This window comes from Anolis carolinensis, chromosome 2, assembly GCF_035594765.1.
Source record: "Anolis carolinensis isolate JA03-04 chromosome 2, rAnoCar3.1.pri, whole genome shotgun sequence".
Lineage (NCBI taxonomy): Eukaryota > Metazoa > Chordata > Lepidosauria > Squamata > Dactyloidae > Anolis > Anolis carolinensis.
Window position 1 is genome coordinate 226055123 of NC_085842.1, and position 24980 is coordinate 226080102.

The 24980-nt window shown below is 40.5% G+C and overlaps 1 long non-coding RNA gene across 2 annotated transcripts in view; it reads right to left on the bottom strand.

Moving 5' to 3' along the window:
* Window positions 1–24980, bottom strand: part of LOC134296565 (uncharacterized) — a 64503-nt gene that overhangs the window by 12538 nt on the left and 26985 nt on the right. The window contains exon 3 of one of the 2 annotated variants that reach the window (XR_010003358.1): window positions 23863–24382. The exons of the other annotated variant lie outside the window; for it this stretch is intronic. This is a non-coding gene — a long non-coding RNA (uncharacterized LOC134296565). Of the gene's footprint in view, window positions 1–23862; window positions 24383–24980 lie in introns of those variants that run through there. 2 annotated transcript variants of the gene reach the window in all.

The window sequence follows — 24980 nt, forward strand, 5'->3', positions numbered from 1 at the left end:
GAGCTCTGGTGCAGACTGGTCCATGAGGTCACGAAGAGTTGGAAACGACTGACTGAATAAAGAAGAAGAAGGAAAAGCCTATTAAACGTCAAATTACGTTGTGATTTTACAAATTAAGCACCAAAACATCATGTTTTACAACAAATCAACAGAAAAAGCAGTTCAGTATACAGTAACATTATGTAGTAATTACTGCATTTACAAATTTAGCACCAAAACATCGCAATGTATTGAAAACATTGACTACAATAATATTGACTACTAAAAATAAATATATAAGTGCATAAAATGAACTTACAGTAACAACATTGTTGGAAATTAAATCTGTAAAAAGTTCAGTCCTTGCTGCCTAGAGAAAGAGCTGTGGATCTGGATGGGAGTCAGACTGTGTTGGATAATCCAGAATGTTGGATAAGCGAAACTCTACTGTATGTACAAAATGTGAAGGGTGTTAAAAACAAGGAAGTCTAAATGTTATAAAAATAGATAAGTCTAAGGAAACAATTTGTCCTTTAAAATCAACAGTTCAGCTTTAATGGAGTTGTATAAGACGCTTCCCAAAAATCCCAGTGTGTAGCAGAAATGTATCCTTTGGGTTTCTGAACCCTATTTGCAGCTCCATAAATGACCAGATTGTTCACATGCTGTCTGAGGAAATGTAAAAAACATCATGGCAGGAAGTTGGACTGAATGGCCCTTGTGGTCTCTTCCAATGCTATGATTCTAACTGGACAACATAGGGGTAGACAACCCGTGCTCCTCTAGATATTAGGTTGCACTTTTCATCAGTCTTCACTATTAGGTCCGTAGCTTGGGTTGACAGGTATTGCAATCTGCCAACATATTAAGGATCACAAATTATTGACTCTCATCAAATGCTTGCAGATTTCCTTCTTGCCTTATCCCCTAAACCAGCTGAGGGAAGAATTAAGAGATGTCCCTGCTTTCCTTTGGGAATGTTATGGGAATTTAAATAGGGAATTGTTCTCCATATATAGACTAACACCATGATAGAGGTCTTTGTTCTTGAAGGGTTTCTAATCAAAGAGACGCAGAAGTGGTCACACATTCAAAACAGACTTTTTCATTCATGACTTTTCTCCCCAAAAATGAGCCAATTGTACCATAAGGCATAGTTAGACAGCTGATGCTAGGTGGTGGGACAGAATGGCATCCACCTGTCATCTTCTCTCTGTTTGAGTGCTGAATTCTGTGCAGAACTCCTTGCTACCTTCAGGTATATCAGTGTTCAGGGGCACACTATGAAATCCTTCACCATTTTGAAGAGAACTTCTACAACCCTTCACCCCCCTCCCCCAAACAAACCAAAAGCAAACCCATGTGAAATATATTGTCTGGTTTGATCCTGAACCATAGCTGTGACTTAGTAAGAAGATGAGATGAAGCCACAGTATTTCTTCAGAAGAAATGAAGAAAGATAGTCTACTTTCACACCCTCAATAAACATATTTTCATGCCTGGAAGAGAACAGGATCATAAACTTTGTCTTGTCATCTTCTCACTCCCATTGGACAGGAAAGGGATTCTGTGTTCAGGAATGCTGATTTCCTGATCACTTTTAAAGGACATTAGGAGCCATACTTCTTGCATTTCAATGAATCTTCAACTTTTATGTACATAAATATCTGAGGTTTGCAAGCCAAGTTCTGAGGAGGCTGAAATGCACACAAAAGAATATGGAGCTCTCAGCTTGCATGAATACAAGTGAGAACACTTGGAATATTAACACATAAATAGTAATCAAATTTGAATTTGAAAGAAAGCAAAAGGGTGTGCATATTTAAGGGACAGGAAGGCAATATTCAATTGAAGATTACATGGAATTTCTTGATCATAAGAGCGGTTTTGACAATTCCTAAAGAGGCAGCAGAGTCTCTGTGTTGGAAATGCTTTTGCTCAGTAGGGTCCAACCTTTGATTCTTCAGGTGTTTTGGAGTTCACTTTCAGAATTCCTGACTATTGGATATGCTGGCCAAAGCTTCTGGAAATTGGAGTCTGAAACACCTGGAGAACCAAAGATTGGACACTACTGCTCTAGCTGGAGTTCTTACAGTGCAGGGTGGAGGTGGACTTCATGTCCTACCCCTTTTCAACTCATGCCCCTTTTCAACTCAATGTCCATGGTTCTATGTTTCTAAGAAATAAAGGAGATGTATTCACAAATACATTAGAGTGGATGATAAAGGAAATTCCCATAAGTGAGAACTCCCAAAATCCCACCGCCAGCATAGAGCAGTAGTGCTATCCTCTCATATGATTATCTCACATGAGGAGAGAGACCAGGACTATGCTTGCTGTCCATCTCAGTCTTGCCATTTACTTTTGTTGAGATTAAAGTGTTGATCTAAGATACTATTCTTCCTGGGATGAAGGATTTCATAGTGTGCCCCCATCCAATACTCCAAAGAAGCGAACACTGACATGTCCCTCAATATCCCCCACACCCTCATTTTTCTTTAAAAATAGGCACACTGCATTCCGTTATTGCCATTTAATGTTATCAAACATCCGGTAATCTTAGCCTATCTGCCTGACCATGCTGGGTTTTTAATGGAATCTCATCCATATAAATACAAATTGGACAGGGTCCAGAACATTAAATTCACACTGCAAAGCTACTTACACCAACATGCTCTAAGGTCTTGCCACCCCTCCGGCTGAAATAACAGTGTTCTGGTAATAGCTCTCATTTGCTTACTTAGTTTAGGAGATATGATTTGTTCACATTGTGGTCAACCTCATTCTTTTAATGGAGTTTTTTGTCAATACTATTATCATTCCCTGTGGTCTTTATTGGAGTAAATAACATTCTGGACTAGGATAATCAAAATCTTTCTTTGGGAAGTTGCCCACGTTAATCCTGTTGGCATTATCCAAGGTCATCAGTCATTCTCAAATACAAAGCCAAACAACTTTTACCTGAGATCTAATTCAAGTTCCAATTAGAATGTGGCAATATTATATATATTTTTGGGCTACAGGTCCAAGAGCCTTCCAACTAGTATGGCTAAGATACAACATGTCACCTTCCCAAATTCTGGCTCCATCCCTCCCATAACTTCTAATTTTCTTCCTCATCCTTAACTGAAGGTACCAGCAATCAGACAGTTTCCAAAATCCAGGCGTTCATATTTTTATATTACCCAACTTATTTGCTGTTTATATAAACTGAGTAGCAGATATTTGGCCAAGATGCCTATATGTTCACATATGTGTCCAGGTTCAGGATGCATACACATGAAGAATTTCTGAACTACTGGAACTCCTGATCTTACCCCACAAGGCCTATCTCCAAATAGAAACAGTTAAACTAGACAGTGGTTCTCAACCTGTGGGTCCTTAGATGTTTTGGCCTTCAACTCCCAAAAATCCTAACAGCTGGTAAACTGGCTGGAATTTCTGGGAGTAGTAGGCCAAAACACCTGGGGACCCACAGGTTGAAAACCACTGAACTAGAACAATGTCACAGTTGTTTCTTTTCATCTATTAGTCATGGTCTACAATCCCAGAGAAATTTGTGTATAGACAGATAGAGGGATGCCTGATGGGAAGTTACAATCCAGAAATAATGTTTTGTGCATGCTTTCATGCTTGCTGACTTACTCATTCACTCATTCACATGGAATCAAGAAACTGGACAGCAGCAACACTGGAGAGACCAGAATTTGAGAAGTTAAGTTTCATAGTCCAATTCTAGACCATCTTTCCAGCTCTACTGTTAAGGAACTCTCTTAAGTTGAGCCTGGTGTCTGTTACTTGGTGAAGGTTCCATTTGGTTACAGAGAGTTTTAATGAATTACAATTCATTAATCTATTTAAAAAACAAAATAATCCTGAGAAATGTATCCTCTTGGTAACCGTGTCATGTCTCAGATGTCTTGGTTTAATTGTTTTGGTTGTAATAGACACAAACAGATACCCATTTGGGTTTCTGTGAGTCTTTCGGGCTGTATGGCCATATTCCAGAAGCTTTCTCTCCTGACGTTTCACCCACATCCCAAAAGACTCACAGCAACCCAGTAATTCCAGCCATGAAAGCCTCCGACAATGCATTGATACCCATTTACTCTCTTATTATAGATATTGACTGAGAACTTCTAACATCAGACAGAGCTACAATTGTGGAGTCCCATTGTTTTGCCTACTTCAAACAATGCCCTGCCCCTAAAGTCTACCTATTAAACTAGAGTACCGTAACTGTAGAGTTTCTGGTGTACTGTAGACTAGGGAGCTGGGAAGGGGAACTTCAGCACTCTGCCAGATGGGTGTTTTGAGACAGCCAGCTGGAGAGACAAATGCTTTTCTCAATGCATTTGGAGGATGTTACACTTGTCGTTTCCCCAGTGCAATGCCTAGGAAACATTGTGTTTAGAGTGTTGCCTGGCTTAAGAGGTAGGTTTTGGGGATCTGGTAATGAATGATCATAAGAGATTGTAAATCTAGTTGTTTATTATTATTATTATTATTATTATTATTATTATTATTATTATTATTATTATTCCAATAAATACTAAACAGGATGCCACCTATAGATTCATTTCTATATTGCCAGTGTGATAAAAATGCTAACCTTCAGTCTTTAGTTGTGTTAGGCAACAACTTCAATCATTCTCAGTCAGGATTATAATTGCTGTATTGGCCAAGACTGATGGGAATTCAAGTACAGTAGAGTCTCACTTATCCAACATAAATGGGCCAGCAGAACGTTGGATAAGTGAATATGTTGGATAATAAGGAGAGATTAAGGAGAAGCCTATTCAACATCAAATTAGGTTATGATTTTACAAATTAAGCACCAAAACATCATGTTATACAACAAATTTGACAGAAAAAGTAGTTCAATATGCAGTAATGCTACGTAGTTTTTACTGTATTTATGAATTTAGCACCAAAAAATCACAATATATTGAAAACATTGACTACAAAAATGCGTTGGATAATCCAGAACGTTGGATAAGCGAATGTTGGATAAGTGAGACTCTACTGTATAACAAATATAAAGGACATTAAGTTAGGAAGCTTGTCTAAATCTTTTGCCATAGCATGGTTTCAGGCGTGTCTTAGAAAGGAAAGGTGTGTTCTGGTGACAGTTGATATTTCTGGAGGGAAGGCCAACCAAATTGTTAAACACATGCGCACACGAGCCCTCTTGCCCTTCCCTCTTCTCCTTGCCCTTCTCATCTGCTCCTTGCTGCTTCCTGACCTCCATCTCTGAGCAAAGCGCTGATTAAGCCGCTCCTTTGATGGGTTTTTAGCCACGTGGAAGAGAAAGCCGGCAAGCAAGTATCGATCCTTGCCAGCCTCTCTGACCCAGATGCAGGCAGGCTGAGCAGAATATAATTGTGCCATCAACTAATATTGGGCTGATTTATGCTCCTAGAAAGCCTATTCATTTGAGTCATCTTTTAAAGATCTGTCTTAAAAGGTACTTAAGGAGGCAAAGGAAATATTTCCCCAGCAACATCCTGGAAAATGCATGCAGTGGTAATTTTCCCATTTCATCGTGTTCAAACAATTACACTCTAAAAATACCTAAAGTAGAATTAATAGGCTTTGCCTGGGAGGGGGGACCGAAACACTAAACATTTTGAGATAACCAATCAGCCTTCCATTAGCTGGTGTTTTGGAAACAAAGTGGAGGCTATATTTGACTAAGGTTCTCAGTACATACATATAACTTCAGGGCTGTTGCTCAGGGGCAGAAAGTAGATATGATGTTACCCTTTCTCAGTTTATGACAGTGGTTCTCAACTTGGGGTCCCCATATGTTTTTGGTCTACAACTCCCAGAAATCCCAGTCAGTTTGAAGTACAAAAAAATTTGGGGACCCCAGACTGAGAACCACTGGTTTATGAGACTCACTAGGATTCTTGCTACCATGTTCTCATTCTCTTCTTTTCTTCCTTCTATTGCAGAAAATGTGGATGAGGTAGAGTGGTATAAGCAAGACTGGACTAGTGTCAGGAACCCTAATTGGCAGGGACTGATAAAAACAAACTGATAGCAAGCAAAGCTGTTTCAATATGGAAGTTATTATGTTCCTTGTAACCAGATCTCCAAGTGGTATGAAACTGATACAACAATATAATGAGGACACACTCATGGACACCTGCTATGATGAACTATGATCTCCATTCCCTCTTCCAACACTGCTTTGAGAAAAATATTTAACGTTAACATCAGCTACAGACTGATTACAGAGTAAGGCCACTAGGAAGAGAAAATTACTTTGGTAGGGATAGATCACTGATCATACTAGTTGAAGCTGTCACTCTGAAAATGTATTCATTTGAGTCTGCCCTTGGATACCTGGATTTAATATCTGAGGCACAATAGGGAAAGAGCGCTCACTGGTGTTTTCAAGGAATTTCTTACATTTGTCTTCACTTTAGTGACACCAAATAACAGCTGTAAAACTGTGGAACCACACCTTAATGATTCTTCGGTAGTCAATGATCTAGCATTTGAGGAAAGGCAAAAGGTCTGCTAAATAGGTTCAAAGAGAATGGATAGCTGGTCTATAAAGTAGGAAGGATTCTCATTGCGGATCATTTCTAATTTCCAAGTTTAAAGGATGTGTAATGAAGACATCCACTAGGTTAGCCTTGGTCCACACAAATAGCATATGGTATCTCATAGGAGCCTGAGAAAGCTTCTAATCTGGGTGCAGAAAATGAAGAGGAAAAAATAAAATGAGCAAAGATAGGTGACAGGAAGCATAAGTTTCACATTGCAGGTTTGGAATTAATAGTGGGTTGAGATAAAACCATACAGATAATATTGTAAAACCAGAAGAAAGAAAATAAAAAGTTCCTAATGTGTGTGTGATTGCTAACTGATATTCCCACCCCAGACAAAATGGCAAAAAATGATGTGCTTTTATTGATGTCCTTTGGGCAGAAACTATGGATTGGTTCTTTTCAAACTTTGGTCCTTTGGTAGTTTGGGGCTTCATTTCTCAGAATCTCTAGCTAACTTGATCAATAGTCAGGAATTCTGGGAGCTGAAGTCTGAAACCTCTGGAGAAACAAAAAGTGGAAACTACTGATCTCCATACTAGACTTGTGCAATTTGGCCAAAAGGCATGCCGTTTCAGGGTCCATTTTCAGCAAACCCCTCATTCTGTTTACTGGAAAGTTATTCAAATTGGGAGGAGTGTTGCCGTTTTCATTTGGTGAAGATTTGGCCCATTGGCTACAATGTGAAACCTTAAAGGATAAATCCTCAATCATTTTAAGGCCTACCTGCATGAAACCTACCTCTGTTTTAGACCCCGTTCACAACTGCAAGCCTGCCAAGTTTCAAAGCAATTCGCCAATCTACTGATTTTTTAGAATTATTTTAAGTTTTAAACATAACAATGTTTAAAATAAGACAAACTGCAAGAAAGGGTTCTGGGAATTAGAGTTGCCGGTTGTGCCTATTCTCAGTCAATCAGAGCATGGACACAACCAGGCCTTTTATTGGCTGAGAAACAGAGAGAGAAACTTCAGCTCCCATCCTGCTCCAAGAGGAACTCAGAGACTTTTCAATGCCCGCCCTATACAAGTGCTGCTGGGAAAGCGAGTTCCCAGCAGGGCCCTCTCTGGAGGAGCAGCCTAGGGAAACTTTCCGCTGCTGGGGAGGAAGAAAAGATGCTACAGGATCTTCTCCAGGAGCCCTGTGGCAGACCCCTGCCTTAGGCATAACTCCATCCTCTCCAGTAGCCAATAAATCCAGCTCTCTTGATTCGTTTTGCCCAGCTTTTTGGTTCTCTCCTCCCTGTTCTGTTTTTGGGGATTAAATCACTTTGAGTCAAACAGATCCAGACACAAGCCTACTACATACAGTAGAGTCTCACTTATCCAACACTCGCTTATCCAACGTTCTGGATTACCCAACGCATTTTTGTAGTGAGTATTTTCAATACATCGTGATATTTTGGTACTAAATTCATAAATACAGTAATTACTACTTAGCATTACTGCATATTGAACTTCTTTTTCTTTCAAATTTGTTGTATAACACGATGTTTTGGTGCTTAATTTGTAAAATCATAACCTAATTTGATGTTTAATAGGCTTTTCCTTAATCTCTCCTTATTATCCAACATATTCGCTTATCCAACATTCTGCCGGCCCATTTACGTTCGATAAGCGAGACTCTACTGTATTTCTATCCAAAAAAGAGAGTGAGAGGTTCAGTGTTGTGCATTGATGTGACTGGAGACTAGAGTTTGAATCTGCACTCAGCCATAAAAGCACTCTGGATGCCAAACCTCCTGTATATAAATCTGGCTAAGTAAATCCCATATTAGGGTCATCATAAATCAGAATCATTTTGGATGCACATGAAGGAAATGTACACAAATTAGCAAGTGAACCTTGATTATTGTGATAATCAAGATTTTTTTAAGGGGAGGGGGGAACAAATGCATAGGATGTTTGGAAAATCTGACAACTCTACCTTGTAGAAAAATACAATTTTTGGCATGTGTAGCTTTTCTCAGATCGAGTTGCTTCCAAGAGCAACTTGATCTGAGAAACTCGTTCTGAGAAAATTGAGAAGCCCCTCAATTTTCCCCATTGACGATAGTATTTTCCTTCATGCACATGCACATCTGCCATTAATGAGGTACATATAAAGAATTGGAAGTTTCAGAAAGTTTTGAATTTTTTGCTTCAAAATTCAGAAATGACTTTAGAAACGAAGTGCCAGCGCCCCCTACTTTCGAAGTGAGTATTGAACCTGAACCATTTTTTTCATGGATCACACATGCCTAGTATTTATTGTTCATTGTTTACATCAAACAATCAAACAGAGACCAGCAAGTAGAGTGAATGTGATTTATGAATGCTATCAATCAATCAGGATAGGGATCGCCATGGGTAGCAAAAGGTTAAAAGCCCATCTTCATGTCTGAGGGTTTAATGCAGGTAAGAGCCTCTATGTCCATTTATTTGCTTTTCATAAGCTATTCTCACAATGGCAGACAGCAGAACGGATGTCACATTTCCTTTAGCCTGGTAAGAACACTGTTCCCTTGAGTTCCTGAATCCTCTTAGATTTAACTCTCTGTGAAATACCATCACATCAGCAAGATAATACATAGAAAATATCTTTGTGTTTTGCTGCAAGTTCTGTCCCAGCGGTGATCACTCAAACTGTTCCTGAGAAGACCTCAGTTACAGAGGGAAGGATTTGATTCCCTGTCAGTACCTTTGGTGGGAAAACAAGTCTCTTGAGTCGCCCTTGTCATTTAGGTCACACGAAGAGGTGGCTTTTCAAGGCAAGGTTTATTGACCCCGGTATACCAGGTTGTCAAATCCAAATATTGACTGAGACAGCTGTTGAACTGCTGATTCATTTTTTTCTTCCTGTCAAATAGGTAAGGCTTGCATGAGCCCTTAGAAGCAAAGGTCTTCTATATTTTTGTGATGATTTTGCCTCCTTTGGATCTCCTAACAGAAATATTCACTACAGAAAGGGTGAGAATGCAACCTTATAGGTGTTGTTGAACTACAGCTGCCATCATCGCTACATTCTGATGTAGTCAGTATGGAGGAAAGTTGCAAGTTGCTATGAGCATTATACCTATCACAAAGGCCACAATTTGTTTGTTGATTATAGTTGATAGCACAAGGTTGGCAGCCACACATGGGTCCTGGATTCAGCATCAGCCAGTTTGAGTGCTATACTGATGGCCAGAGCTTTACACCTGGGGGTCGGGACTCCTGGGGGGGGGGTCGTGAGGAGAATTTCAGAGGGGTTGCCAGAAAACACATATTTCTGATGGTCTTAGGAACCCCTTTGGCACAGAAGGCTGAAGATCTCTACACGTGTGATGTCTCATGGGCCTTGTAGTCCCGTTCCTAGTGCTATTGTGGCAGATGAGGAGGAAAACATGGGATTTCCACCAGTTCAGCTTGAATCGGAGCCTCTCCACCTGGAGGATGTTTGTCCTCAGGAAGTTAACCAAACAAGTCTTGGGCAGAATTCTCCCCCATTTTCCCGAAAGGACAATTATAATAGAGATAGAGGAGTCAGGGAGGCTAATCGCCGGAGTCTCAGAATCGCTGCCAAACAACTAGCTGATTAGGGCTGCTTCCCTTGGGAAATTCTAAGGAGTCATGCATCTGGACATGCTTCTTGTTCTCCAGGGAAAGTGTTCTGTTGGCGGGAAAACAAGACCCTATATAGGGGTTTTGCCGCAAGGGGAACCTTGCGGAGTCAATTGATCAGCTTGAGAGAGAGATCATGTGTGGACTTCGTACTCCTTGTTCCCTGCTTCCCGGATCTAGTTTCAAGTCTTGCCTTGTCTCACGTTTTGCCACGGACCTTGTTTCATGCTTCAAGTTGCCACGTTTCAAGTCTTTGATCCAGCCAAGAATCAAGCTTATGATCCAGCCTTGTTGTCAAGCTTCAATGGACTATAAGACCTTGTCATCTCCCCACACTATTGCTTGGCAAAGTGTGTGTTTCGGTTAATGGATTATAACTTTGAACTCTAATATCTTATATTGGACAATATTTTCCTGGACTATATTTGGCCTTTCCTGAAAGGTCTGCTTCTGAACTATATTCTTCACTTGTTTTTATTGACTTTATATAATTCTTTAATAAAGATATTAGATAGAATCTGGTCTCTGCGCATGGTTATTGGTGCTCTGCAGCCTGGGTCCTGACAACACCTATTCCAAATGCTCTTTGTCTGTAGGTGAACTATAAATCCCAGCAACAACAACTCCCAAATGTTAAGGTCTATTTTCCCCAAAGCTCTGCTAGTGTTCACATTTGGGCATATCAAGTATTCGTGACAAGTTTGGTCCAGATCCATCATTGTTTGAATCCACAGTGCTCTCTGGATGTAGGTGAACTACAACTCCAAAACTCAAAGTCAAATCCCACCAAACCCTTCCAGTATCTTCTGTTGGTCGTGGGAGTTCTGTGTGCCAAGTTGGGTTCAATTCCATTGTTGGTGGAGTTCAGAATGCTCTTTGATTGTAGGTTAACTATATATCCCAGCAACTACAACTCCCAAATAACAAAACAAATCTCCCCCACATGCCACAGGTATTCAAAGTTGGACGTATTGGGTATTTGTGCCAAATTTGGTCCAGTGAATGAAAATACAACCTGCATATCAGATATTTACATTACGATTCATAACAGTAGCAAAATTACAGTTATGAAGGAGCAATAAAAATAATTTTATGGTTGGGGGTCACCACAACATGAGGAACTGTATTTAGGGGTTCTGGCATTAGGAAGGTTGAGAACCACTGCTTTACACGAACAAGTAAAGACGGTCAAACCACGTTGTATGGCCTCTACCATACAACAGGAGGGATGAAACTGCACATGAGTGAAGATGGATTCAATGGCCTTTCCAACCCAAATTTTGACAAAGCAAACCACAAGAACAAGAAAAAACAGAGTTGAAATACAGGGACGGGTGGATGGGGTAAGAGCTCAAAGGCAACTGAGCTCAGGAGCAGGCAGGCATTAATAAATACCCAAGAGATAGACCAGAAAGAAAAGGTTCTTCCTCAGATCCACCTTTGGCCAACGAATCCATGCAAACAAGGCTGTTTAAACTGATTAGCTGGCCATTTTCCTACCTTCCAGGACAAGTGTTCACTGTAAAGCCAGCTGGGAATGGGGTGGCATACCAGTCAGGGGCAAGGTGGTGGGTGACAGCAGTGCCGAGCTGCAACGTGCCCCACTGGGGGAGTTGGGTAGGGCATTTGTATCCTGCCTTTCACACAAATGGAACTGAAAGAGGCATACAGTGCAAGCAGTCCCTGAGTTACATACATCCAACTTACAAATGACTCATAGTTCAGAACAGGGTGAGACAACAAGAAGTGAGAGAAATTGAACCCTAGGAAGGGAAATTCACTCCTGGAAGAGTTATCATGGGGAAAAGGTTTCTCCACTGAAGCTTTCTCACCAATGCCTGCTTCCACAACAAGCCATTTTTTTCAAAATCCAATTGTCACAAGGAAAGAAAGTGAGGTGTACTCTTCTGAACAGAGGCACAGACAGCAAAACAAACTCCACAGGGGTGTTAAACCTCCCCTATTCAAAATGTATGTGTGTGTGTGTGTGTGTGTGTGTGGCTGGAGTTACACTGGAGTTAAGAACAAACCTACAGAACCTATCTTGGTCGCAACTTGGGGACTGCCTGTATGAGTAAAAATAAAATAGCTAAACTGTATTAGCCAAAATGTTAAAAGTTTTCAACTTTTCAATTCAATTAAAATATTGCTTAAAGCACAATTAAAAACATATTTTGATTTAAAGTGGTTCTATGATTCCATGCATTTTAGGAAAAGATGTTTAGAATTTAAGCCTATATGCCCCACCTGCGGCCAAGCAAGTTTAAGGCGCAGGAGGGCAGTTTGAAAGACCCCATGAAGGAGCCAAACTTGCTGAAGCCGGGAGGTCTGCCAGCCCATCCATGTGAGGGGGCGGAGCAACAATTTGGAGGTGGCTGCTCTGTTCCTCTCTTTCAGTTTCCTCCATACCTCTATCTGTTGCAATTGTTATAATTGCTGTTGAATATTTGCCATATATGTCTTCTGTGATGTGCCCTGAGTCCCCTTTGGGTGAGTGGAGTGGAATATAAATACTGTAAATAAATAAATAAAATAAAACTCAGCTCCAAGATCTCACAAAACTACTAGAGCCACTATGGTATATGATGCAGTAACGGCAAATGACATGGAATCATACTCCTATGTATGTATGTAGTGCATAGAGCCTTGGTATCTCCTGAGGTTTGTTTCCAGGACTCTTGTGGATACTAAAATCCATGGATGCTCAAGTCTCATTATATACAAGGGCATAGTACAATTGTGTCCCTGATATGAAATGGCATAATAATAATAATAATAATAATAATAATAATAATAATAATAATAATAATAATAATTTATTTACATACTACCCTATCTCCCCAAGAGGACTCAGGGCAGTTTCCAACATAAGGCAAAACATTCAACTGCAAAAAAGTAGACCATACAACAAAATTAAATATCATAAAACAAAAACTTACAATCCTGCTAAAGCATCCAGTTTCAGTTTACTCCAATAGACAGGTTCAAAATACCAGTGACCAGAATTTCAGAATGGACATGACCAAATATGAAGGGCTAGGCAAAGGCTAGTGCGACAGAGTATCATAGGGCCGGGGAAGTGATAAAGTATAGAGCAGGATCCTAGTTGGCAACCAAAAGAGGGGCCTAGGGACTTGCATTTGGAATACAGTAGAGTCACACTTATCCAAGATAAATGGGCCGGCAGAACCTTGGATAAGTGAAAATCTTGGATAATAAGGAGGGATTAAGAAAAAAGCCTATTAAACATAAAATTACATTATGATTTTACAAATTAAGCACCAAAACATCATGTTTTACAAGAAATTGGCAGGAAAAAGCAGTTCAATACACAGTAATGTTATGAATTTAGCACCAGAGCATTGCAACATTTACTACAAAAACAATGACTACTAAAAGGCAGACTGCCTTGGATAATACAGTACCTTGGATAAGTGAAGCTTGGATAAGTGAGACTATACTGTGTATATATGTGTGTGTGTGTGTGTGTGTGTGTGTGTGTGTGTGTGTGTGTGTGTATATATATATATATATATATATATATATATATATATTCATGCAGTGGATGCTGGATTTGTTGATACAGAATCCTTGGACATGCAATGTTGTTTGTCGCATGAAATGGCCCAAAGTAATGTACAGGCGCAGAAGGCTTGGATAGTGATGGTGAGCAGATTCCATTTTTGCCAATTCAACAGTGGAGAATACTGTGTTTGACCTATCCTACCCTTTCTGAAGCTGGCGTTATCAGTGAAATGAAAGAAAGAGATTTCAAGCAGCTTTGGGGAAATTCAATCAGCCAAAGGTGCCAATAACCTGACCGGAAAACACTGGGGTGCTGAGAAAGTCTTCTATTTTGTGCTGGACTCCTGCCCCTGTGCCTTCATCCTGGATTTAGGGGGAGGCTTAACTTCCCGCCTTCGAGAATTGATCATGCTGTAACTCTGATGAGGAAACGTAAAAGGTGCCTGCATCTATCTTGTAGGGGCGGGAGAGGGGGGAGTCTAGCAAAGTCTTCTAACTTTGCTAGTCACCCCAGTGCATGATAGTCTCAGATGTAGGTAAAGGGCTGGTTATTGGAGAGCATTTTGAAAGCCCTTCTGGCAAAACTCATTTTGAATATATGAACAAAATACCCTTTACTCTTTGACAGCACCCAAGAAATCTCCAGATAATGTGACCACAGCTAGTGGACTCTGTGAGTAGTAATCCAAAAATAAATGCTTTCTATCACTGGACTCTGCTAGACCCTTTAATAGTCTGAGCTGCTTGTTTAATTTTTCCCCTTTTCTCATTCTTCAAAATCTTACCAAAACCCCAGGGTCTGCTCCTAGGTGAAACTACCTCACACTATTTTACAGGTTTTTTTTAAAGAAAAGTTTATTTTTTACGAAAGCAGACAACGGCAATAAAACAAACAAACTGGGACCATATCCATGTGTAACCCACATCCATATGATTCTATTATTTTCTGGTTTAAATTGTGAAGTCTTGGCTCTGCCTTTTCCTCTCCTCTGCTTTAGTTCCCTCTGTTTAGGCTTTCCCTATAGTGTAGGTTCCTCCATTTGTATTAGTTTTTGGGTGGAGCATAATATCCCCCAGAGGACAGCCTTGGTTTGTTTAGTCCTTTTGCCTGTATAGAGCCTTTTTTGTTAAAGGTAAGGGTAAAGGTTTCCCCTGACGTTAAGTCCAGTTGTGTTCGACTCTGGGGGGTTGGTGCTCATCTCCATTTCTAAGCTGAAGAGTCGGCGTTATCCGTAGACATCTCCAAGGTCATGTGGCCAGCATGACAGCATGGAGCACCGTTACCTTCCCACCAGAGCAGTACCTATTGATCTACTCACATGTTTTCAAACTGCTAGGTTGGCAGAAACCCTTTTGTTAGAATCCTCCTTTTCTGCAATAGAGCTATAGAGACTACAAGCCTGGTTTGTGTCTGGAAATCCTAGGTCCAGCAATCCTTAGCACTATAAACACTGCATTCCGCACTATTCGTATACCACCATCCCAGAGACAACAGAAGCCTTTGACCGCCTTAGGCTTCACAAAGAAAGTAAACTATTGCTTCACACCAGAGACAGAGGACTTTCAAAGACTCCAGAGAGATGACTGCAATCAGCAAAATCTCCCTTTGTAATGTATTGTTTTAAGCTATCTTTCAGTAGCCCCGGGTGGAGTTTTTCACCTTGCCTAAAATGTCTCTGTATGTTAAAGGTCTTAACCTTAATCTTAGTAGAAGGTGTATAAATAACCCCAAGTAAAGCCAGACACTATCGTTTCCCCAAAAGCTCGGGTGTCCCATCACATAAATGTTGCTCTACTCAGCATAATGTGCAAGGGCTGTTAAGCAACAGTGTTGGTTTTTTGCATTCTCATGTGAAGTATAGGAATGATGGGACCCTAAGAATTATGAACTAAAGCTCCTACCATTCATTGGTTAGGGATGCTGGGAGTTGCAGTCAGAACACCACTTGATCATCACATCAAAGTAAAGTATTATACCATGTCACATCAGACCTCCAGCCCTGTAAAACTATTTAGCCCAGAATGTAAAATCACCCAAATCTACCACTGTGTGTAACATATACAAATCAATGGTATATAATATCCATCACTTATAGTTTGCTCAGAAACCTCATCACATTCAGTGGAATCTACTCCCAGGAAAATGCATAACAGATAACAGTTTTTATTTTGTTCAGTCTTTCCGAAAGTCAGAGCTGGCACAAGTCGTTTTTTTTCTAGATGCAGGAAGGATGAAAACCCCTTTCAGAGTTACATCAGGGGCTGCTTTTCTGGATTTGTCTTTGATATTATTCGGTATGATGCATGAGCACCTACTTTGGAAACCTTTGGTCTTAAAGGGTGTACAAAAAAAGCCTCAAATGCAGGGGTGGGGATGTTGTTAGACTGCAATTCCCAACAATCCAAGCCAGCATTAGTAAGGCATGATAAGAGATGCAATTTAGCAACATCTGTAGAACTATTTTTTGGACATCCTGACCAGATAAATACAAATAGTAGTACATTTTTTGCACCACGCATTCATTCCAAATGGTTAGTCAGGGACAGTGGGGTTTTATACTGTCAGTTATACCTATTTGCTCTTGGTAGGAGCCAGTGTATAACTGATCTTTATCTCAAGTCTCAGTGCTACTCAGTACTTGTAAAACATCCCTATTTAGAAGCATATAAAGCAGGAACAGCTTCTGCTAATGGAAGATCTCAGCTAACATAACTATAAAAAGATATGACTGAAAAAGGAGTCCTATTCAAGCACACTCTTACAAACACAAAAAGGGCAGGGCTTTTCAAGAGCATTTTTCATCTAATGCCTCTAACTATAGCAGCGTTAACAGGGCATGCCAGCCCATGATTTCCTTCTCAAATCAAAGGATTAAGGTACCTTTTCTCGTGGTTGCCAGTTTTCACAACCATGCATAGAGATAAGAAATACAATGCCATGGAAGATCCTGACCCTAATATTCAATAAAAAGTCTTTACATTTCAGATTCTTTTCTAATTACCAGTTTTTATTCTTATTTTTTGGATTGTATGTTATGCATTTTTTGTTTTCCATTTGTTCAATTTTATTTTATATTGTTGTATGGTTTTATTTATTATTTATATTGTATTGTATTGTTTTTATCACGTTGGAAACTGCCCTGAGCCCCTTGAGGAGATAGGTTGGTATATAAATAAAGTTTATTATTATTATTATTATTGACACAACAACATAGTATGACACAGCAAACAAGATAGATATGCTGGATTTCGTATCACAAAATCACAAGTCGAACACTTCCCAAGCGTTTAGGAGTGTGTGATGTATTTTCGGATGATGCATGCAGATCCCAGTAAGGTGGCCTTTTGCAGTTGGCAGATCATAATTTTGTCAATGTTTATTGTTTCCAAATGCTGGCTGAGATCTTTTGGAATGGCACCCAGTGTGCCCATCACCACCAGGACCACCTGTACTGGTTTCTGCCAGAGTCTTTGAAGTTCAATCTTGAGGTCCTGATAGCGGCTGAGTTTTTCCTGTTGTTTTTCATCAATGCGACTGTCACCTGGTATGGCGACATCAATAATCCAAACCTTTTCCTTTTCCAAGACTGTGAGGTCTGGTGTGTTGTGTTCCAGAACTTTGTCAGTCTGGATTCGAAAGTCCCACAGTATCTTTGTGTGTTCATTTTCCATTACCTTTGCAGGTTTGTGATCCCACCAGTTCTTTACTGCTGGGAGATGGTACTTGTGGCATAAATTCCAATGAATCATTTGGGCCACATAGTTGTGCCTCTGTTTGTAGTCTGTCTGTGCAATTTTCTTACAGCAGCTGAGGATATGATCAATGGTTTCGTCAGCTTCCTTGCACAGTCTGCATTTTGGGTCATCAGCTGATTTTTCGATCTTGGCCTTAATTACATTTGTTCTGATGATTTGCTCCTGGGCTGCAGGAATCAGGCCTTCTGTCTCCTTCTTCCCATTTGTGAGCCATAGCCAGGTCTTCTCCTTATCAGGTTTTCCTTCAATTTTGTCAAGGAACTTTCCATGCAAAGCTTTGTTGTGCCAGCTGTCAGCTCTAGTTTGTAATGTAGTTTTCTTGTACTGATTCTTTGTCTGTTGTGCTTTGAGGAGTTTCTGATTTTTTACTTCAATCAAAGCAGGTTCTTCACTTTGCTTTACATATCCTGCCAGGGCATGTTCTTCTTCTTTGACTGCTTGTTTTACTTGTAAGAGTCCTCTGCCACCAGATCTTCTAGGCAGATATAGCCGATCAACATCACTGCGAGGATGAAGTGAATGATGAATGGTCACAAGTTTTCTTGTTTTTCTGTCCAAATTGTCCAGTTCCACCTGTGTCCAGTTTATGATGCCAGCAGTATATCTTATTATTATTATTATTATTATTATTATTATTATTATTATTATTACTACTACTACTACTACTACTACTATTCCTTCATAGGTAAAGGTAAAGGTTTTCCCCTGACGTTAAGTCCAGTCGTGAACGACTCTGGGGGTTGGTGCTCATCTCCATTTCTAAGCCGAAGAGCCAGCGTTGTCCATAGACACCTCCAAGGTCATGTGGCCAGCATGACTGCATGGAACGCTGTTACCTTCCCGCCGGAGCGGTACCTATTGATCTACTCACATTTGCATGTTTTCGAACTGCTAGGTTGGCAGGAGCTGAGGCTAAGAGCAGGCGCTCATTCCACTCCCGGGATTTGAACCTGGGACGTTTCGGTCTGCAAGTTCAGCAGCTCAGTGCTTTAACACACTGCGCCACCACCAGGAACCTTCATAGGTTCCCATATTCTCATGGTTTAGTTGTTGACAAAATTTTGATTTATGACTAAGCCAATGTACAGAAAACCTTTGACCATGTCAATGTCTTCATCATCCACTTTAAAGTTATGTTCGTTATTTTTGTTTTCCTAATGTTAGGTTGTAAACCTGCCTTTGCACTTGTTTCCTTGGCTTTTCTTAATAGTTGTTCCAAGCTATTTTCTGCTAGCAATGCAGTATCATTTACATATATTACATTGTTGATATTTCTTCTTCCAAATTTCACACCAGCTCCTTCAGTGTACTCCAGCTTTCCATAAAGCTTATTCTGCATACATATTAAACAGGCATTATCCTAAAATGCAGCCTTGTCTGATTGCCTTACCAGTTGGAAGCCATTCACTTTCAAACCAGTGTCTCAATTGTCCCATTATGCTAAACTTCTTGGCTGATTATGCTAATCATATTGGCCTGTTTCTCCTAGAAACCTCTGCAGTTTCAGAAGATGCTAAGATTAGGCCTTCCTCTATATTAAACTTGTATAACCTTGGCATCCGATTATGCTTATCCTCACCACATACTCAGCACAGCCTTGGAAGGAACTTGTATCAGCCTCTTAGGCATAAATATAAGTGAGTAGCCAGAATTACCCTTATTAATCCATTTGTTCAGATGTACACATTAGTCAAAGGGGGGTGTTGATCAGAGGTGCTTATCTAGCAGTGAACAGGAGTTATGGATGGAGAATGCAAAAGTGAATATAGTCCAGGGGATGTTTTCTTTATAAACCCTCTCACAGCATTGCTCTGTGGGAGTTTGATGCAGACTAGAAGAGGCAGCAAGATGTGACACATCATCAGCTTGGGTTATCTCAGCTGCTGTTTCTTTGGGCTCCCAACAGCTGATTGGAGACTGGAATTGTTCTGGGAACTTGCATTAGAGACTTTAACATTTATAATAATAAAGCTGCTATGTTTTTCACCCACTTGCATGTTTATTACTTCTGTATCCTAAAACAGTGGTTCTAAACCTTCCTAATGCCGTGACCCTTTAATACAGTTCCTCATGTTGTGGTGACCCCCACATTAAATTATTTTCATTGCTACCTCATAACTATCATTTTGTTACTGCTATGAATCATAATGTAAATATCTGATATGCAGGATGTGTTTTCATTCACTGGACCAAATTTGATATGTCCAAATTTGAATACTGGTGGGGTTGGGGGGGATTGAATTTGTCATTTGGGAACTGTAGTTGCTGGAATTTATAGTTAAGCTACAATCAAAGAGCACTCTGAACTCCATCAATGATGGAATTGAACAAAACCTGGCACAAAGAACTCCCATGATCAACAGAAAATACTGGAAGGGTTTGGTGGGCATTGACCATGAGTTTTGAAGTTGTAGTTCACCTACATCCAGAGAGCACTGTGGATTTCAAACAATGATGGATCTGGACCATCATGAATACCCAAAATGCCCAAATTTGAACACTGGTGGAGTTTGGGGAAAATAGACCTTGACATTTGGGAGTTTTAGTTGCTGGGATTTGTAGTTCACCTACAATCAAAGAGCCCCTTGAACCCCACCAACATAGAATTGGGCCAAACTTCCTACACAGAACCCCCATGACCAACAGAAAATACTGGTGGGATTTGGATTCCTAAGACCAGCAGAAATATGTGTTTTCTGGTGGTTTCTGGCGACTCCTCTGAAAATCCCCTCATGACCCTCAGGGGTCCCGACCCCCAGGTTGAGAAAAGCTATCCTAAAAGAAACAGTCCCCCTGAGTATAATAGCCACTTTAATTGTCATAGACCCATTTGTACTTTGGTGGAAGTGCCAAGGCACCCCGAGAAGAGATGATTAAATCAGTTTAATTGCTGTGGTGAAGGTAGGCATTCAGGGTTACAGGTGAAAATGTTCATTAATTTAGTTATCATGGTCAACAGTCAATTACTGAATCACTGCAGAATTGCAGCCAGACACTGACTGGGCATCTCTCCTGGCCAGCAAATGGTACACTTTGGCCCTTTAGAACTTCCTTGTGGGAGAGGGAAGGGTGTGTAACTATGAGGCCAAAGTGTTCAATTCTGTGTTGCGATGTGAGATATCACTTACGGTGTGCAACTGAATAAGAATAAATTTGGGGAAAGCGATCAAACAGCAAAAGGATGCTTTTAGGCAATGAAAAGACTAAGCAATGTTTCTGAGAACAGTTTTCATGCCACTTCACCTGGACCTTTACCTTTTGTTTAAAGCATCTACCCTTAGCGCCCTGAACTCTGAACCAACTCCCCTCTTGTTGATGATCATATAACACCCTTTGGCAGCTACACCAATTGCCGACATCCAAAAGGCATGTTGGGAAATTAGCTGGCCCATTTAAAGACTATTCTTTTAATGGAATTGTTCCATGTGTAGCTCATTTATCCCATTATGGGCCCTCTGATGAATGCTTACTATTCACCTCGGAGGCTACAGCTCATTGCTCTATTGATGTTTCCTGTGTTTTAATACATGCGAGCAGCCGAGCATGCAAACGCTTTCAGGCGGCAATGAGACAATCCTCCATGGGTTTCTCATTCTTTCTGTGAATCCATGGAAGTAGACTCCCTCCTGTGTTTTGACTCATCCTCTAAAGGCACAGAATAGGCAGAGTAAAGAATAAATAATTGGGAACACCATTCTGAAAGCAGGATACAGAAAGCAGTCTGACTTTACACACCATTGACACCACTAATCCTGTAGGAGGGGCTGAGTGCAAGAAATCCACTCTGGATTTGAGCCAAACGTTTAAAGGAGCGCTCCATGGTTTAAACCCTTAACCCTAAAATATTTCCAGCACCTTGGAGAGCTCTAAAGTCTAGAACAAAGTCCAGACTAAAGGTAAGTAGGTAAAAGTTTTCCCCTGACAAGAAGTCCACTCGTGATCAACTCTGGGGATCAGTGCTCATCTCCATTTCTAAGCTGAAGAGCTAGCATTGTCCATAGACACCTCCAAGGTCACGTGGCCGACATGACTGCATGGAGCACAGTTACCTTCTCACTGGAGTGGTACCTATTGATCTACTAATATTTGCATGTTTTTGAACTGCTAGGTTGGCAGAATCTGGGGCCAACAGCAGAAGCTCACCCTGCTACCCGGATTGGAACCTGCAACCTTTGGGTCCGCAAGTTCAGCAGCTCAGTGCTTTAACACACTGCACCACCGGGTATAGAATTAATACAATTTGACACCACTTTATCTATCATGGCTCAATACTATGGAATCCTGAGAGTTGTATTTTAGTGAAGCACCAACACATGAACCATAACATTGAGCCATGGCAGTTAAGATGGTGAAAAACTGCATTAATTCTACAGTATAGATGCACCCTAGATTCATCATATTCTGTCATGGAAGCCACTGGTCATCACTGGAACTGCCACCAAAAGAAGTCATGTACGCTAATCTCCATAACGGCTCGAGATCATTTCCTTGTGGTCTGGGGCCCATTCACCCTACACAGTTATAGCACTTTGTTTCCACTTTTACTGCCATTGCTACATCCCATGGAATCCTTAGTGTTGCAGTTGGTTGTAGCACTGGACCTCTCTGGCAATATTCTATTGAACGTTGCCATGGCAGGTGAAGTGAAATCATAGTACTATAATTGTGAGGAACTAGAGTTTTCTGGGTGATAATTCTAAATATCTCATGAAACTATAAATCATAGGATTTCATAGGATATAGCCATAGCAGTTAATGTGGAATCATAGTGCTATCGTTGTATCGTATGAAAAGGCTTTTTAATTTTCATGCCAAAATCTTTATTGCTGGAATGGGATTAAAATCTTACAGCCAGCCAGGTGCTGATGGACAACATCTCCCAACTTTTCCTTCTTGGTATCATTGTGCTTGCTGGGATTTTTCCTATGGTAACAAAGCAGTTCCTTAAACAGGAGCCCCTGGTGGCGCAGTGGATTAAACCCTTGTGCCAGCAGGACTGATGACTTGAAGGTTGGGTTGCTGACCTGAAGGTTGCCGGTTCGAATCCAACCCAGGGCGAGTGCAGATGAACTCCCTTTTATTAGCTCCAGCTCCATGAGGGGACATGAGAGAAGCCTCCCACAAGGATGATAAAAACATCAAAACATCCAGGCATCCCCTGGGCAACATCACAGCAGAAGCAACTTACAGTTTCTTAAGTCGCTCTTGACACAAAAAAAGTTCTTTAAATCCCTCATTCATTGTGGGAAAACTTGACTCATTGTGAACTTTCTGGATTCTTCCTGGCTAATATTCCATTGTTGACCAACAAAGAAGGGGTATATAAAAGTAGATCATGTTGATAATATTACTTTATTTTTTAACTTTATTTCTCTTTTGCCCAAAACTGGGACTCAAGATATCACCTGGGCATTGGGCAGAGGCTGCTCACATAGACTTTCTATCAGACTGTTTATAATATTGTGCTTTGGCCCTCTCTTATGTGCATGATGGCCATTGTTATAAACCAGCCTGAGGCTAAAATCAGAACTCTTTTAGAAAGAATCATCAAATTTCATAGCATTTTCCCATTGGTATCTATGAGAATCAAGGCAATGGGATAATTGAACTGTTTCTCAAAATGATGCTAAAGCTTTACGCTCTTGCATGAGTATACATTATTTATTATTGGAATTTTATGATTCCTTACCTCTGAATACATCTCTCGTTTATGAGGTATAAAAATCGCAAGCTTGCCAGTTCAATGGGGGTAAAATTGAGCTCATAAAACACATGAATCACACATTTGGCTTCCTCCGTGGAAGATGTTGTCCTCAAATATCACCCAAAGGACTAGCTGTACTTTTCACTTTGTGTCCAAAGAGTCCAGCTAAGTTTCACTGGATTTGCTCTGGAATCAAAGGATCTACACACTGACCAAATAGTATCATTGCCATAGCTGTTTAAACAAAGGTGTCATTTTCCTATTTGAACATAATATTATTAAATTCATTTCTCATATTCCTTTTTGGAACCATATCCCAAGCTGTTAGCCTCGGGGAAATGTAAATTCTCCTCTGTTATCACTGAAGCTTCTACTTTGACCTCCCTCATTTCCATATATGCTAGTTCTCATTTTCACAGCAGCATGTGGGTAATTAGGTGTGTATGTATATCAATATATTTGTTCCCCCTATAAATATTTTCATATAAAAACAACAGAGAAAATAATTTGCATGGTTAGTGGTACAAGGCAGCAGGAATTTTGTTTTCCCCTTGTATTTATGAATGTGGGTGTACATTATATAGAATATCACCTGTATTTGGTAGCTCTGCCATTAGAAGCATTTTCTAAAATAAGACTTATTTATAAGCCGTCACTTTGGACAGTGATGCTGTTGAAGAAGAGGATGTAATGTACATCACTGATGTTCCTTGAAAGCTTTATGGAGCAATTACCCATTAGCAGAGCTGAGCAAATAATTCAAAAAGGGTTCGTTTATTCAAGAAATTTAGTCTCTTTTTTTCTACAAGAGACCATCATTTATGCACATTCACTCACTCTGGTAGAGTCTCTAAAGCGTTCCTAATTTATCCTGCTGGCCTTGGTCCCTTCCTTGGCTTGGCAGGTCACAAGATTTCTACTGTCTGAGCAAGATGCCAATAAATATGCAAAGGCAGTTATAACTAATTTTTTAACATTTATCTGTCCATAGTCCTGTGTGATTCTGCAATGTAATGCCCTCAAGGCACAGCAATAGGGATAAAACATTTGACTGCTTCATTCCTCCTGATTATCTTTTCTTTTCTTTCTTAATCCAGAGCACAATTGAATCTCCATCTAGGAGGTGAAGGAAACTTGAAAGACTGTTGTCTGTACTTCCAGCTCCTTTCATTCCTTATTGGGCAGTCTTGTGGTGACCAGAACCACTGAGATCAATTCCAGGAAACATGTGGCTCATTTGAGTGGCAAGTGGTCCTGTCAAAGCTTTCGCTGATCTCTGGAATATAGAAATGACCAGAGTAATGAATATGATTGCCCCTAAACATCCTTTCCCATGAAGTGAAGCCAAACAAGCCCCTTTGTTCACTAGGGAGATGGCAGCGATGACATGAATGCAACACAACAAACTAGAGCTAAAGCCCATTGGAAAACCTATGCCATGGTAATGTGGCAATGATGAAATTCTACTCCTGTGTCACTTTGGTAGATCTACTAGTGGTGTGCATTTGGGACGAACCTTGTACCATTTTGTGTCCCAGCTTTTGGTGGGGCCCTGATCCATTTTCATCTGAGCCTCCTGAAATCAGGAGGTCAGACATGTGTTTGTTTGTTTTTGGGGGCCGAAAGATCAGTTTTCTTTCAGCCCATTATTTGGGGGGGAGGGGCCCAAAGCTCCCAGGTCTATGGGTGCAGGCTTTGGGCCTATGTACCCAGGCCTCGCAGGGACTGCAGCCGATTGCCGAGTAAGGAGTGCTTTGCAAACAACATCAGTTGGATTCTCTCTAATTTGGATATGGTAGTTATCGAAAGCCAAGATCTGCGACCAAAAAGAGTCCAACCAGATAGCCACTAAGGATCCCCATTTTTCCCATATA